The 17,421-nt window shown below is 52.6% G+C and overlaps 1 long non-coding RNA gene across 1 annotated transcript in view; it reads left to right on the top strand.

Annotated features, from left to right (window-relative positions):
* The window catches only part of LOC102133769 (uncharacterized), a 76,559-nt gene that overhangs the window by 29,961 nt on the left and 29,177 nt on the right, over positions 1–17,421 (top strand). The window contains exon 4 of the long non-coding RNA XR_001483236.3: positions 13,203–13,348. This is a non-coding gene — a long non-coding RNA (uncharacterized lncRNA). The remainder of the gene's footprint in view (positions 1–13,202; positions 13,349–17,421) is intronic.

Below are 17,421 nucleotides of genomic sequence, written 5' to 3'. Positions count from 1 at the left end.
TACTAAATGCATTCACACTGCAGTGCAACCTATTTCCAGAACTCTTTGCACCTTGCCAAGCTGAATCTCTGAACCCATTAAACAATAACCCCCCTATTCTCACCTCCCCCGGGCAACTGCCATTCTACTTCTTTCTCTGTGATCTCGACGACGCTAAGTGGACTCATACAGTACTTGTCCTTTTGTTTTTGTTTGTTTGTTTGTTTGTTTTTTTTTGAGACGGAGTCTCGCTCTGTCGTCCAGGCTGGAGTGCAGTGGCGCGATCTCGGCTCACTGCAAGCTCCGCCTCCCGGGTTCACGCCATTCTCCTGCCTCATCCTCCCGAGTAGCTGGGACTACAGGCGCCCACAACCGCGCCCGGCTAATTTTTTGTATTTTTAGTAGAGACGGGGTTTCACCGTGGTCTCGATCTCCTGACCTTGTGATCCGCCCGCCTCGGCCTCCCAAAGTGCTGGGATTACAGGCGTGAGCCACCGCGCCCGGCAGTACTTGTCCTTTTGTGACTGACGTATTTCACTTTGCATAATTTCCTCACTGTTCATTCATGTTATAGCATGTGTCAGAATTTCCTTCCTTTTTCAGGCTGAATAATATTCCACTGTATATAGCATTTTGCTTATCCACTCATCTGCTGATGGACACTGGGAAGGTTCCTTTTTTTTGTTTTGTTTTGTTTTTGTGGCAGAGTCTCACTCTGTTGCCCAGGCTGGAGTGCCGTGGCACAAACAGCTCACTGCGCCCTCAACCTCCTGGGCTCAAGTGATCCTCCTGCATCAGCCTCCCGAGTAGCTGGGACTACAGACAAACACCACCACACCAAACTAATTTTTAAAATTAAAAAAATTTTTTTTGTACAGACAGAGGCTTGCCATGTTGCCCAGACTGGTCTTGAACTCCTGGGTTCAAGTGATCCTCCTGACTTGGCCTCCCAAAGTGCTGGGATTATGGGTGTGGGCCACTGTGCCCCGGCAGGTTCCATCTTTTGGCTGTTGTGAATAATGCTTCTATAAACATGGGTGTACAGGTATCTCTTTGATACCCTGCTTTCAAGTTATTTTTTTTTCTTTTTAATTAATGTTTTGGGAATTATAAAATACATGAACTTGATACAAATTCCAGAACCACTCTGGCTGGGGTGGAGGAGAGATTGGGTGCAGTGGAAAGCACAAGGGTGTTTTGTGGTCCAGGTCAGAGTTGGGCTGGCCTGTCATGTGGTGTGGGCCTGCTGATGGGACGGGTGGACAGCAAGGCTCTGCGTTAAGGTCCTGGAGGCTTTCACGTGGTGAGGTCAAGTAGGCAGTCAGGTATGAGTCTTGAGCTGAGTGGAAGTCTGTGCCAGAGAGAGACGTCGGGAGTCAACGTGCTGGGGATGGTATCTAAGGCAAGCGATGGTCTAGGCCTAGGCAGAGTGCAAATGCAGAGGAAGGGGGCCGAGACCAGCCCCTGATGCTTAGAGTTGCTGGAAGAGGCACAGCACCAGGAGCTGACTGAGCGGGGAGTGGCTCACAATGGAGGCGTCCCCTGTGAAAGACAATGGGGAGAGGATGAGGCACCCACTGTGCTGTTGGTGACTTGGACAAGAGCAGTTTCAGGCAGGAGGGAGCGGCAGAGGCCAGACAAGAGAGAATGGAGGTGAGGGAGGTGCAACCTCGTGAACAGGCAGCTCCAGAGAGGCTGGGCTCTGAAAGACAGCAGAGAAATGGGGCAGTCTTGAGCGAGAGGGAGGTGGAAAGGAGGGAGCTTTGGGTGATCGTTTTGGCTTTTTAAGATGCCCGTGTTACCACATGCATGGGGTTTTTTGTTTGTTTGTTTTGTTTTGAGACAGTCTCACTCCTTCACCCAGGCTGGAGTGCAGTAGCACAATCTCAGCTCACCGCAACCTCCATCTCCTGGGTTCAAGTGATTCTCCTGCCTCAGCCTCCCGAGTAGCTGGGATTACAGGTGAGCGCCACCACACCTGACTAATTTTTGTATTTTTAGTGGAGATGGGATTTCCCCATGTTGGCCAGTCTGGTCTCGAACTTCTAACCTCAGGTAATCCGCCCACCTGGGCCTCCCAAAGTGCTGGGATGACACGTGTAAGCTACTGCGCCCGGCCCCCAAATTCATGTTTTGATGCTGAAGGGAAGATCTGGCAGGGAGAGGGTGAAGATGCAGTTGGCAGAGTGGGGACACATGAGAGGACAGAGCCCAGGGTGCCTGTGGATGGCTGGTTTTTGGGGTCCCCTCTTCCGTGCTATCAGGAGAGAAATAGGAGGCAGGTTCTCATGTAAGTGGTGAATTTGGCCTTAGGAATTTAAGAAAGTTCTTATCTGATGACTCTACATTCCCCACGAAGGGAGAAGTGTGTCAGGTGAAATCGGGGGCATGGTTGGGGAGAGTTCTAGGCCGCTGGAGACTGCATAGTGGCCACAGCGGAGAGTGGGCGAGAACCAACTTCACAAACATCTTAGGTCTGTTGGTACCATTGGGAGCCCACTGGAGGGTGGCGAGTAAGAAGGGACAGTGCCCTCATCTGCTCAGGTGTTGTTTCCTCCACCAATGCTGGGCACTGTTGGCGTGGCCTGGAGCGGTTCATCCAGGGCAAGGCTTTGTCAGGAGAGTATGACGGAGGGAGAGAGAGGGAAGGGAATGGGGGACTTTTGCAAAGGAGTGGCTCTCATGAGGAACCCTTGTCTCTCTGCTGGTTGAAGTGAGAAGAGAAGCCAGAGGAGAGATGGCCTTGGGGGACAGGTAGACAGAGAGGGGAATGGAGCCGGGGCCTCCGAGGTAGGTCAGTTTCAGGTAAACGACAAGGTCAGGATGTGGCCCCAGGAGTGGGAGGCTGGGGTGGAGGAAGTGGTAATCAGAGAGGAAGAGGACAAGGAACAAAGGGGCCCTGGTGGTGGACAGGTCCCTCGCGCGGAGGAGGAGGCTGCCTGGAATAATGAGAGGAGTGGGTGCAGAGCAAGACAGGAGCCAGGGGCTGAGCCTTCAGGAAATGAGGGGGTGAGCAGGAGGCCAGAAGAAGACAGTGAGGAGGAGAGAGCGCTGGAACGGGATGCCCTGCTTCTTAAAGGATGTTCATAAGGGGTGGGGTGGGGGCGGGGGGGGGGGCGTAACTTCTGGAAGCAGCCATGGGGAGCCAGGAGGACACCAACCTCATTTCCTGCTCCTAAGGTGTGTGGGGAATGTGAGAATAAGATGGAGACGAGATGTGAGGAACAATTTTCCGACCCCATAGGATATGAGGCATGAAGACTGGCCACTAAAGGAATGCTAGGAAGTGTCTCTTTTCTTTCTGGGACCAGAACTGACTCCCACCCCCTCTCCTTCAATTCCCTCTCCTCCAGTCTTTTTGAGGTCTGTTTGGCACTGCCTGGCGTCCTTTGGTGTAGGTTTAATTCACTTAACAAACCGATTGAGTCCCAGGATCTGGCCATTCTAGGAACTGGAGACACAGCGGGAACTAAAGAGAAGGAGGAGTCCACATCCCAGCAAGGGGTTTGTTTAGGTTCATTCTTGGTGCAAAGCTATTAAAAGGGAGAGTTACTCATGGGTGCTGTAAATGGGATGTGGAGTGAGTTCAGAGCGTGAGTCACTCTTGCTGCCTAGGGGTGGGGAAAGGTGGAGTGGCAGTGGTGGCAAATGGAAAAAGGCCAGAACTTGGTGTTTGAGGACTTGGGGCTGTGTGGCCTTGAGCAAATCATTTGTTTTTTCTGTCGCTGACCTGGAAGGCAGGGAAGAGTCCCTCATATTCCCCACATTGCTGTGGAATTAAATGAATGTGTTGCCCAAATAACTAAGAGCTATGCAAATGATCCTTATGCCATTCCTTAAGTCTTCATTCCCTTCTCCTAGTATGGGCACAATAGCAGCCTCCTGCCTCCCACGGTAGGTGTATTAAATACAAATCTATGCTCGGCACGGTGGTAGGTGGCACTGGGTAAGTGCTGGTCGCCCTTGTTAGTCCAGTCTCTGTTCAATGCCAGTGAATTCGCCACCATCTCAGGACCCAGCTCCACCGGGAAGGAGAAGTGGGTAACTGTTCCAGGCAGAGGGCTCCAAGTCAGGGTGCTGGAGCCAGGCATGGATCTGCTAGGCACTCACATTCGGGACCTTAGTCCCTTGGGGATGACAGTGGAGGAGGAAGCCCCCTGATGAGGAAGGCTTTCTGCTTGCTTCCTTCTCCCTTGCAGCCCAGAGCCCCTCATCTATCCATTCATTTCGTACATTTCTATTGAGGGACTACTGTGGGCAAACGGGGCTTACAAGTCCGGATGGGGTGGAGAGCAAGAGAGAAGAGACCGCTGCTCTCAACGGCCTGCCGACCAGGCGCAGGATGAGATCACTCGCCACCTCCCTGGAAGCTAAGGCTATTTCTGGTCTCTCCTCTGCAGGCTGGGTGGGTAGTTGGGCTGTTCCAGCTTCCAGTTCCCACTTGGCCGTGGCTCCTGGTACCCTCTCCTGGTTGTGTTTCCTCCACCAATGCTGGGCACTGTTGGCGTGGCCTGGGGCGGTTCATCCAGGGCAAGGCTTTGTCAGGAGAGTATGACGGAGGGAGAGAGAGGGAAGGGAATGAATGGGGGACTTTTGCAAAGGAGTGGCTCTCATGAGGAACCCTTGTCTCTCTGCTGGTTGAAGTGAGAAGAGAAGCCAGAGGAGAGATGGCCTTGGGGGACAGGAGGTACCAGGAGAGGGCCCTGAGACTCATGTTTTAAAAGCAGAAGTGGGCGCGGGGGCAGTGGCTTGTGCCTATAATCCCAGCGCTTTGGGAGCCGAGACCGAAGGATGGGCTGAGGCCAGAAGTTCCAGAGCAGCCTGGACGATTCCGCAAGATCCGGTCTCTACAAAAAATGAAACAATTAGTCGGGTGTGGTGGCGCGCCCCTGTGGTCCCAGCTAGCCAGGAGGCAGAGGTGGGAGGATCGCTTGAGCCTGGGACGTGGAGGTTGCAGTGAGCCGACATCGCGCCACTGCACTCCAGCCTGGGCGACAGAGCGAGACCCCATTATCTACAAGAAAATGCAAAAATACTCCAATGCACCCCATATGTCCTTTCTGGATTTCCGGGTTGCCGCCGATTGGCACTTTGTCGCCGGAGCTTAAAAACAGCTCGGCGCTCTGAGGAGGGCGCTGGCGGGGCGGGGCGGGGCACCCCGGCTGCACTTCCGCGCGTGGCCGCGAGGGGGCGCGGCAGAACGGGGCCGCCGGGGGCCGCGGGTGAGTCAGGGCGCCGCGCGGATGAGTCAGCCCTCCGTGGGCTTACCGCGCCCCCTCCGCCCCTCGCTTCCTTGCCCGGCCGCGCCCTGACCGCCGCCTCGCCCTGAATCTCCGGGATCCCAGGCTGTGCGCTGCGCTGCACGCTCCCGGGACTCCCCTGCCGCCAGGAGACCGCGCCTCCCGGGATCACAGGGCAGGGCGCGCCGGCCTGGGCCAGGCCGTTCCCGTGGGCCCTCCCGTGGCGCCTCTCCTGGGGCCGGGCGCCTCTCCTGGGGCCGGGCGCGGCTTCCCTCCCAGAGCGGGTTTCGGGGCCCGCCCCGGCTCGGCCTGGATTCGAGGGACAGCGCTGCCAAGGACCGGCCGTGGGCGGCCGCCGCGGGGGGAAATGTGCCCCCCAGCAAAACACGTGGGGAGAAAGCCCACTCTTCCTTCGGTGTGCCCCGGTGTTTTGGCCTCTTCTCAGAGCAGATCAGGGAAAAATAGGAACTCCTGGGTGGGTCCCCGCTTGGCAGGTTGAAGGTGTCCTGACAGGATCTGGCTCAGAATCCGAGTGTGTTAAAGCTGCGGAAAACTTGCCAAACCTGGGCCACCGGCTTCACCTTGGAGATCCCGCCCACGGACGCGGGGACTCTCCAGATAGTCCCAGAATTCACAAGTCAGCCCTGCTGGGCTTCCCACTCACAAGGTGCATGCAAAGTGCCTAAAATAGTGACTGGCGTGTAGTCAGCACTCCGCTACGATTGCATTTTACAGATACAGGGGACCCTGAGCAACAGGGCGTTCAACTGCGAGAGTACGAGAGTACGCTTATTCGAGAATTTTCTACTGTCTCTGGGACAGCAAGACCATCCCTCCTCTCCCTCCTCCTCAGCTTTTATGCCTGATCTATTTCCATTTATGAATAGTAAATACACTTTCTCTTTCTTACTATTTTCCTAATAACATTTTCTTTTCTCTACCTTCCCTTATTATAAGAATACAATATATAATACATATAGCATCAAATATGTGTTTACCCACTGTTTATGTTATCTGTAAGGCTTCCAGTCAACAGTAGGCTATTGGTAGTTTTTGGGGAGCCAAAAGTTATGCTCAGGTGTGGGAGCCTGTAGTCCCAGCTACTCAGAAGGCTGAGGTTGGAGGATTGCTTGAGTACCCCAGTTCAACACAAGACTGGGCAAAAGCGAGAACGCTGTCATTGAAAAAAAAAAAAATTATTTTTGACTGCTTGAGGATTGGTGCCCCAATGCATGCAGATGTTGTTCAAGGATCAACTGTATTATTTTGTGTGTATAATTTGAGGTATATAATTATATATAGAGATGCATATTTATAGAAACATGTATGCATATTTATATATCTGTGCCTACTAGCTAATCTTTATGTGTGCCAGGTATTGTTCCAAGGGCTCCTCAGGCATTAATGATCTCATTTGATTTTCACAACCACACAAGGACATAAGTGCTATTATTTATCTCTGTATGGTAGCTGAGGAAACAGAAGCTCAGAGAAGCAAGGTAACTTTCGCAAGAGCACACAGCTAGGAAATATAGTGCGAGAATTCCCCTGACTCCCTAACTTTAGAGGCCGTGTTCAGACATTGGTGGGGTCTGGTAACATACTTACTGTCACGGATTCAGCCCTTCACAGAGTCGAAAGAACAAACTGTTAAACTCAGCCCTGGGAGGAGGAGCCACTTTCCTTATGGAAATCTGCTGCCCTTGCTTGCTCTGCTCCTGCCGCCAGAGGACCAGGCTCTCTAGTTGTTTCCAGTTGCCTCTTTCCTCCTTGCTAGCTCTCCCTATGGCCCCAGGACCTGGTCTCTGGCTCCCACCAGTCCCCTTGCTGGTTGGTTGGTTGGTTTGTTTTTCTGAGATGGAGTCTCGCTCTGTTGCCTAGGCTGGAGTGCAGTGGCGAGATCTCGGCTCACTGCAACCTCCACCTCCTGGGTTCAAGCAATTCTCCTGCCTCAGCCTCTCCAGTAGCTGGAATTACAGATGCATGCCACCATGCCCAGCTAATTTTTTATGTTTGTAGTAGAGACGGGGGTTCACCATGTTGCCCAGGCTGGTCTTGAACTCCTGACTTGGTGATCCGCCTGCCTTGGTCTTTCAAAGTGCTGGGATTACAGGCGTGAGCCTCCGCACCCGGCCCCTGGCTGGTTTTGTAGATGACACTTGCTGATTTGGGGTGAGTTACCTTTTAGCAAGGTTTCCCATATACCTATGAGCAGAGCAGGGCTGACTTGGGGTTCATTAGAATCTCTCGAGACACGTTCAACACACAGATGCCCCCAACCTTTTGAAAGCAGTGGTTCTCAACCTCGATTGTACATTAATACAGTAGACTTAAAGGGAAGGCTCGTGCTTGAGCCCTCCCGAGAGATTCCGATTGAGTACATCTGTGCTTCTGCCTGGGCATCTGGATTTCAACAAGCTAGGCTGAGGTAGCCCTAGGAATCTGTACTTGGAAGAAACAGTTACTGTGGTTTTCCTGTGCAGCTATGTTTGCAGACTTCAGGGTGGACTCCCTTTCTTCTCCTTGGTAAAGGGTGCCCAGGATTTTCCCATAGGGCTGTTTTGGAATGGAGGTTAGAGGTGAGTGCTGTTTTTGGACTCCTGTCCCTTCTCAGCCTCTTCTGGCCCCTGCCTCAGTTTACTGGATTTCCCTCCTGACCAGGCACCAGTATTCTCCCCCTCCCAGTGGAGTTCATTCCCTCAGAGGTTCTGGGCAGAGTAGACCCTCCTCTGAGCTTTTCACCTGGGGTTGGACCCTTGAACCCTGAGAGCTCAGAGCAGCCATGCTGGCAGCCGGGAGACTCTCTTGAGCGCTTACATCTGTCTGCTTCCCTGTATGGGCTGGAGGGAGGGATTGCATCTCCCCTCCTCCGGGGCAAGTTGTTTCTCCTCTTTTAGTATTGCTTTCCACCCTGGAGTAATGTTGGGTCAGGTATCTCCCAGCTTCATAGCACTGATTATTATTATTATTATTATTTTGAGATGGAGTCTTGCCCTGTCGACCGGGCTGGAGTGCAGTGGTGTGACCTCAGCTCACTGCAACCTCCGCCTCTTGGGTTCAAGTGATTCTCGTGCCTCAGCCTCCCGAGTAGCTGGGATTACAGGCGTGTGTCTCCATGCCCGGCTAATTTTTTGCATTTTTGGTAGAAATGGGGTTTTACCATGTTGGCCAGGCTGGTCTCAAACTCCTGGCCTCAAGTGATCCACCTGCCTCAGCCTCCCAAAGTGCTGGGAGTGCAGGCGTGAGCCACCACACCTGGTTTGATAACCTTTTTTGTTCTTCTTTGGATACTAGGTATTTCTCCTGGGTTCCAGGTGTTAAGCTAGGAGTCTAGGGACCTGTGTTCTAGACTAACTGTGCCCTGGGACATGCCATTTAACCTCTTTGACCCTCAATTTCCTCACCTGTTAAATGGGTACCTCACAAAATTGCCGTGCGATTCAAATAGGATAGTCTGCAAAGACGTGCTTTGGTGCCTGTGGATGACACCGGTGTGACCCTGACAGAGCTTTCTCTTGCCTGTTTGGCAGAGTGAGGGGTAATTGCCCTTTTTAGGAAACCCCCAAGATGTCAGCGGCTGATATTAAAATCTCTGACAATGGGAGGTCCTAGAATCTTGCCTCTGCTCCTCAATGAATCCGAGTGCACGTAGTTGGGTGTGAGGCAATTCTGGGCTGTTTGTAGGGCAGTAAGGCAATCCACATCGGAAGATAAGTGTGTCATGCTGGGTGAAAACTGCGTGCTCTAAGCAGTGAATGTGTTGGAATTTCACCGGGGTAGTGCAGCCTATGTGACCAGCGATCAAAGACTTTATGCAGAGGAAGAATTTGAACCAAATGAGCTCAGGGGGGCAGGTTGGAATTGGGAGGGAGGAGAGGAGGATTAGAGCAAAGTGGCCCTGAGAGGGGCTGCAGAGCAGAGACTGAGGGGAGGCCTGTGGGAGAGGAGAGTGGCTTGGCCGCCTTCGCCCTGCTTCCTGGAGTAACCTGGCCCAGCAGGACCGACCAGCATCAAAAGCCTGTGTCACAATGAAGTCCCCTAAGTAAGGCTATGGCCCCCTCCCTTCCCACCTTTGCCTTTCTTTTTTTTTTTTTTTTTGAGACGGAGTCTTGCTCTGTCGCCCAGGCCGGAGTGCAGTGGCCGGATCTCAGCTCACTGCAAGCTCCGCCTCCCGGGTTTACGCCATTCTCCTGCCTCAGCCTCTCCAGTAGCTGGGACTACAGGCGCCCGCCACCTCGCCCGGCTAGTTTTTTGTATTTTTAGTAGAGACGGGGTTTCACCGTGTTAGCCAGGATGGTCTCGATCTCCTGACCTTGTGATCCGCCCGCCTTGGCCTCCCAAAGTGCTGGGATTACAGGCTTGAGCCACCGCGCCCGGCCACACCACCTTTGCCTTTCTAAGCAAAAAGGAACATCCTTCTTCTAGGAGTCTGTGCTGGAGGGAGACTTGGTGCCCTGTCTGTCTGGAATCTGCAGCTCCCTGGTAACCCTTTTTGGTGCATTTATAAGGGGGAATGAATAAAATCCCCTCCCATCCTGGGCCTTGCTCCTTGTCCCACTGGCAGGGGCAGGACAGACAGAGTTTGGTACGCCCTGGTGTCGCCACACCAATGAAAGCTGCTTGCTGACCACAGGCTGAACGTGCTAGGTGGCAGGTCACCCCTCCTGGACAGCGGCCCTCCGCCGTAATCCTCTCTCCTTCACTCTGGGTTCTCTGGTACCCCCTGTGCCATCTCCTTCTGTAACTTCTTCCCTTCTCCTTTCCTCCCCCCACGACACGGTACGCCAGCCCGAGCTTATCACCCTACCCTGAGCCAGCAGCATCCATTGTTCTCATGCTTGGGAACGGAGCAACAGGGGAAGTCACTCTGTGTGGGGCCAAGGAGGAAGGAAAGAGGGATGGGACTGGAATGGGTAGGTGATGGAAAAAGTGACTTCCAGCCATTCCCTGGCCTGACCTGGATGGCAGCTTAGAGTGGTTGCCATGGTGATAGCCAAACACCCACACCCCTCCCCCACAGCCCCAAACTGCGTACTGGTGGTTGTGCCTTTTCCCAGCTCGAACCCCTCAGGCTTCTGCCTGCTGTGGAGTTCAGTTTCCTCAGGTTGAGCGGCCCTTGCCTCAGTTTCCCAGCCTGACCAAAGGAAGCAGGTGGGGCCTCTGGGATAAAGAGCGTGTGCTGGCCCCTCCCTGTGTGCCCCGCGGACACGCACTCCACCCCGCTCCCCATGCCCCGGGGCCCCAGGCTGACTTCTGCCTGCTTCTGCCAGGCTCCCTTTCGGTCAGCCAGCGGGAGGTACGAGCAGGAATTGGAGGGTGAGAGGGGAGTCGAGGGGGTACCCACTCCCTGCTGGGCTGCTGGTGGGCAGTGGCTACCTCCCTCTCCTGAAGGCCACAGCGCCTGTCAGCAGCTCCCGCCGAAGCTCCAGGTCTCCTGGCTCGGGTTTGCTGCTCCTTCCCCTGCTCCCCAGCCCTGGAGGGGAGGGGCCTCGGCTCTTGCTGGCCGCAGTGGGCCTCACTGTCCCTTGTCCCTTGTGGATGTCCGTCAACGCCGCCCACCTCTCTATGATAGGCTGTTCTGTAGAATTCTCCTTGGTCACCCCTTTTGGATATATTCTGTTTGCTGCTGAGACCCTGAGTGCTACAGAGAATGTCTCAACAATGAAGGGGGAGGCTGGGCGCGGTGGCTCATGCCTGTAATCCCAGCGCTTGGGGTGGGCAAGGTGGGCAGATTGCCTGAGCCCAGGAGTTTGAGACCACATGGCGAGACCCTGTCTCTACAAAACTACGCGCACACACACACACACACACACACACACACACAATATTTAGCCGGGCATGATGGTGCATGCCTGTAGTCCCAGCTACTCAGAAGGCTGAGGTGGAAAATCACCTGAGCCCTGGAAACCAAGCCAAGCCAAGCAGTGCTGAGCTGAGCAGTGAGCTGAGATCGCGTCACTGGACTCCAGCTTGGGCAATGGAGTCTGTCTCAAAACAAAAAAAAGGAAGGCAGCTGTCTCAGGGCACCTTTTTTTGTGGCAGGCTGAGTGTGTGGGTGGGGTGGCCTCCCAGGTGTAATCTGAGATGCACCCAGAAGGCTTCCCTGCCTGGAAATAGCCAGGCTGAAACCTGAAGTTTGAGGGCTATTTTTGTGGTCTAAAAACTTTCCGTAAAGATACCACGTTCCCCAGGAAGGTGGGCATCGTAGCCAATCATTCATCTCTCTACCTGCCTTAGTTTCATCAGATAGGAAGCTTGACTGCAAACTTCAGAAATGCAAAGACTGTGTCTGTCTTCACTGTGTAGACATGGGGCCTGGTGCTGAGTAGGTTGAAATAAACATCGGTTGAATAAACTTATTTACCACTCAGCAGTGAGTGGTGAGTGCCTACTACGTTCCACTGTGTTCCAGTTGGAGTCGTTGGGAAGCAGAGTTTTCATTCTGCTAGGGTTGCTCAGGACTATGAAGTTAGGTGGGGAGCTGTTGCTGCGTGTCTCAACACTGCACTTTTCCAGGTGCGCAGGGCCAAACCCCTTGCAGCTACCTTTGACTCTGTGTCACGCACCAACACTCAATCCATTAGGAAATCCCGCAAGGCAGATCCGAACCCAGCCACTCCTCACTCTGTCCATGGCTACCAGCTGGTTCCCCCACCTGGAATCCTGCTCGACCTCCTCGCTAGTTTCCTAACTCCCACCTTCCCCACCTCCCACAGTCTATGCTCAACATGAGTCAGAATGGCCTTTATTTATTTATTTATTTATTTATTTATTTATTTAAGACTGAGTCTCACTCTGTCGCCAGGCTGGAGTGCAGTGGCATGATCCCGGATCACTGCAACCTTCCCCTCCCGGGTTCAAGCGATTCTCCTGCCTCAGCCTCCCAAGTAGCTGGGACTACAGGCACGTGCCACCACATCCAGCTAATTTTTTTTTTTTTTTTGGTATGTTTAGTAGAGACAGGGTTTCACCGTGTTAGCCAGGATGGTCTCGATATCCTGACCTCGTGATCTGCCCGCCTCCACCTCCCAAAGTGCTGGGATTACAGGCATGAGCCACTGCCCCTGGCCTCAGAATAACCTTTAAAGGTAAATTGGGCCAGGTACTGTGGCTCATGCCTGTAATCCCGGCACTTTGGGAGGGCTAGGCGGGTGGATCATGGAGTCAGGAGATCGAGACCATCCTGGCCAAAATGGTGAAACTCCGTCTCTTCTAAAAATACAAAAATTAGCTGGGCGTGGTGGTGCTTGCCTGTAATCCCAGCTACTCAGGAGGCTGAAGCAGGAGAATCACTTGAGCCCGGGAGTTGGAGGTTACAGTGAGCCACTGCACTCCAGCCTGGCAACACAGTGAGACTCCATCTCAAAAAAAAAAAAAAAAAAAGACATAAGTTGGATAATGCTATATTTTCACTCAAAGCCCAATAATAGTTTCCCAGGACACTTAGAGTGAAACTGAAGTTCTTGCACTGGCCTCTGAGGTAGGCAGCTTCTGGCTCAGGTGATCCCAGCCTCCTGGTGGTCATGCCCTTGTGTAATCCCCTCCCCTGAGCGTGGGCTGAACCTGGTGACTTACTTCTAACCTATAGAATACTGCAAAATGGGGGGGGGGGGGGGCAGGTGGCTCACACTTGTAAATCTCAACATTTTGGGATTGAGATGGGGGGATTGCTTGAACTCAGGAGCTTGCAACCACCCTGGGCAACATAGTGAGATCTGATCTCTACAAAAAATACAAAAATTAGCCAGATGTGGTGGTGCACATCTGTAGTCCCAGCTACTCAGGAGGATGAGGTGGGAGGATCATTTGAGCCTGGGAGGTTAAAGCTATAGTGAGCTGTGATTGCACCACTGCACTCCAGCCTGGGCAACAGAATGAGACCCTGTCTTAAAAAATAATGATAATAATAAAGAGTATATGGTAAAAGCAGTGGATATGGCTCCTGAGATCAGGTTATGAAAACCTGTGACTGCTGTCTTGCAGGCTGTCTCTCTCCTTCTTGGCTTGCGTTCTTTGCTGCATCAAGCTGTGTTGTTGGAGGAACAGTGCGAGGCCTCTGGCCAGTAGTCAACAAGGAACTGAGAGCCTCCGTCTAGCATCTGGTGGAGAACTGAACCCATCAAAGCCCGGTGAGTCAGCGTGGACGTAAGTGGCTCATTGCTTCTCCATTTGAGCCTTGAGATGACAGCAGCCCTGGCCAGCAGCAGCTCGCAGCCCATGAGGAATCTTTTTTTTTTTTTTGAGACGGAGTTTTGCTCTTGTTGCCCAGTCTCAAAAAGAAAAGAAAAGAAAAGAAAAGAAAAATTTGATGAATGAACGAATGAATGAAGAATACACCTGAAAATGAGGGAAGCAGAGCTGGTAAATGCCCAAAGTCAGACCAACCCCTGGTGGTGCCATGTGTACCCTGGAGCCCACCGTGCCTGAATGGTTCGGGTCCACAAAACCAAAGACTCCTTTCCTGCATCGGCCAGTCTGAATGAGGTTTACCATCACTTGCAACCAAGAGTCCTGAGTAATATATGGGATTACTGGGGAATAGAGTGTGGCCGCGATGCTGAAGGAGGACAGGAAGGGAAAATGTAGGGAGAGAGAAAGGGAATGGCGGGGCAGCCATTGTGAGCCTCTACTGTGCGCCCAGTGGTGGGATGGCTTTTTCATGTATGAAAAGTGTCATGTCACTTTGCATTCTCCTGACAATCTTGTGAATTAGGTGTTGTTCCTCCCACTTCACAGTGAAGAAACTGAGTGAGGTTAAGTGCCTGGTCTAAGAGCACAGAGCCAGTGAGTGGCAGAGTTAGAAGAAAATCCAGGTCTTTCTGATTTTAAAATCCCATGCTTTCCTGGTGGTTTATTTGTTTTTCTCTCTCTCTCTTTTTTCTTTTTTGCATCGTGGATTGGCCAAAATCTCCAAATATTTTCACTACTGCTGGAGCCCTGGCAAAGGCAGCAAGCGGGGTGGCTGCCGGAGGCTGGGGATGAGGAAGGAAGGGAGGAGGGTACCTGTGAGGGCCCTTTGTAGGCAGGTATTTATAAAGCTGGGCCTTCTCCCTTGTAACAAATATCGGTGATATTTCTCCTGGCTCTTAGATAGGGGAAGGTGTCCTCACCTCTGTTCCCAAGTACACATCCAGGGAAGGCAGTGCCTGGAGGTCAGGTGAGGCCAGGCCGGCCTGGAGAGGTGAACTAAGGCTGCTGAACTGAGGGCATCCTGGAGGTTTTTGGTGCACCATATGAATGCCCCGCCTACAGCCCCCTCTGAGGGAAACTGAGCTTCTCCCCGGCTCCCTGCTGCCCGTTCCTAGGGCATGCATTTCCTGTCCTGACCCACATGGCCCTGTCCCCTCTGACCTCAGCTGATTGGCCCAGCATTGGGCACCCTGCCCAAGGGCAGCCCCATCTAGCTGACCAGGGGTCCCTGGGGGGCTTTGGTGTCTGAGCGATGTGATGAACTGGGCCTCCTGGTAGAGGGGGCAGAAGCAGGAAGACACACAGAGAAAGCAGAAAAAGAGGTAGCCCACTAGAGAGATGGCCATTTCGGGCCTGGCGTGGGCGCCTGAGCGCCGTCTGCTCTCTGAACAGGAGGCTTGCTGTGTGGCTCCTCCTGGGGCCCTCAACTCTTCCGTCCCTTTGTGCTTTCAATTCTGGACAAGAATCTCTTGTTTTGTAAATTTTTTATTATTTTTAAATTAATATTTTATTTTTTAAAATATTAACTTCCCATATAACTTCCCATACTACACTGATGTATATTTTTAAGTTTATACTTTTTTTTTTTGGAGACAGGATCTTGCTCTGTCACTCAGACTGAAGTGCAGTGGTGCCATCATAGCTCACTGAACTCCTGGCCTCAAGCAGTCCTCCTGCCTCGGCCTCCCCGGTAGCTGGGACTACACCTGTGCTCCACTGCCCTATTTTTATTTGTTTATTTATTTGAGATAAAGTTTCGCTGTTGTCACTCAAGCTTGAGTACAAAGGTGCAGTTTCGGCTCACTGCAACCTCTGCCTCTCAGGTTCAAGCAATTCTCCCTGCCTCAGCCTCCTGAGTAGCTGGGATCACAGGCGTCCACTACCACGCCTGGCTAATTTCTGTAGTTTTTAGTAGAGATGAGGTTTCACCATGTTGGCCAGGCTGGTCTTGAACTCCTGACCTCAGGTGATCCATCCACCTCGGCCTCCCAAAGTGCTGGGATAACAGGCATGAGCCACCGCGCCGGCCTATTTTTGTTTTTTGTAGAGACAGGGTCATGCTATATGTTGCCCAGGGTGGTCTTGATCTACTGCTTAAGCAATCTTTCCACCTCAGCCTCCCGAAGTGCTGGGATTATAGGCATGAGCCACGGCACCTGGTCTCCCCTCTTTTTCAGTCTAGCTTGAGTGGGAGCAATTGTGATAACCCAGAGGCAGGCAGGACAGTCTAGGCTGCAGAGCCTGACGTGGTCTGTCCCCTGTCATTCACAAGGATCGTGAAGCTGGGGCCTGTGGCCTCCCACATATGTGCCTAGGGCCACTGGTTCCTGTGGTTCATATGGATGCCTCAGGGCCAGAGCCTCAGGGAGGGGCAAGGATGTGGAACCTGGAACCATGGGGAGGGAATGGAGGGGCTTAGGGGAACATGGTTTTCAGTCGTGACATCACAACATACCTTAGTCGTGGGTGTTTTAAGTAATTTGTTACTCATAATAGCCAAAGCACTTGCGTGTATTTTAAAGCACATATTTGCTTCTGTAACCATGTCAAATTTCCAAAGGCCCAGATGGGTACACACTGAAAAGTCCCCTTCCTTCCCTCTGGGCAGCTCCCTCCCTTGAGGCACCCATCCTTACCAGAGTTTGGGCATCCTTCCAGAAACGTTCTGTGCACCTGTAAGCAAACACTCTTGTATGCATTCCTCCTTTCCCTTATTTAGTACCCAAATGTTAGCATATTATTCCCATTACCCTGCACCTTGTTTTTTTCATTTGTGAATAATTAACTTTCCCTCCAGTGAGGGCAGACGCTGTCACCTGTAGGACAGCCTCACTTGGAAGACCTAGGTTTAGGTCTAAGGCCCCACAAACACGCCCAGGGCCTTAATCCCTCTCGGGTTCAGTTTCCTTCCCCCAAACAGGAATGAGGACGTGTTAAGAAATTGTCTTAGGCCTGTTCCCTGGGGCTGTTGAGGATGGAATGAGGACGTGTTAAGAAACTGTCTTGTGAATTGTTTAGTCCTAGGCAGTGAGCGGTTACTGTCAGCCGGACAGATTCAAAAGCTTCTCATCCATTTTCCCTTAAGGATGTGTCTGGCCTTCTCTGCTTACTCCCAGCCACCTCCCCATTCCCAGCTGAAGGCGTCATCTCCTCATGGAACTTCCCTCCCACACAGACCTGCCTGTTTATGGGCATCCGCTCTCCACCTCACCTCCCTTCCGCCACTCCCTCTTGGGCACCTGAAACTGCGTCTGCTGGAGTGCAGCGGCGCAAATACAGCTCACTGCTGGCTTTTTTTTTTTTTTGAGATGGAGTTATGTTCTGTCACCCAGGCTGGAGTGCAGTGGCATGATATCCACTCACTGCAACCTCTGCCTCCCGGGTTCAAGTGATTCTTGTGCCTCAGCCTCTCCAGCAGCTGGGAGTACAGGCATGAGCCACCAAGCTCAGCTTTTTTTTTTTTTTTTTTTTTTTTGTATTTTTTTGTAGAGACAAGGTTTCCCTATATTGCCCAGGCTGGTCTTGAACTCCTGGGCTCAAGTGATCTACCCACCTCAGCCTCCCAAAGTGTTGGGATTATAGGTGTGAGCCCCTATGCCTGGCCCCTTCATATGTGCTTGTTTTTTTTTTTTTTTTTTTTTTTTTTTTGAGACGGAGTCTCGCTCCGTCGCCCAGGCTGGAGTGCAGTGGCCGGATCTCAGCTCACTGCAAGCTCCGCCTCCCGGGTTCACGCCATTCTCCGGCCTCAGCCTCCCGAGTAGCTGGGACTACAGGCGCTGCCACCTCGCCCGGCTATTTTTTGTATTTCTTAGTAGAGACGGGGTTTCACTGTGTTAGCCAGGATGGTCTCGATCTCCTGACCTCGTGATCCGCCCATCTCGGCCTCCCAAAGTGCTGGGATTACAGGCTTGAGCCACCGCGCCCGGCCTCTTTTTTTTTTTTTAAGACGGCATTTCACTCTTGTTGCTCAGGCTGGAGTGCAATGGCGCAGTCTTGTCTTACTGCAACCTCC

This window comes from Macaca fascicularis, chromosome 11 (genome assembly GCF_037993035.2).
Source record: "Macaca fascicularis isolate 582-1 chromosome 11, T2T-MFA8v1.1".
NCBI lineage: Eukaryota > Metazoa > Chordata > Mammalia > Primates > Cercopithecidae > Macaca > Macaca fascicularis.
This window is presented reverse-complemented; position numbering and strand designations above follow the sequence as displayed.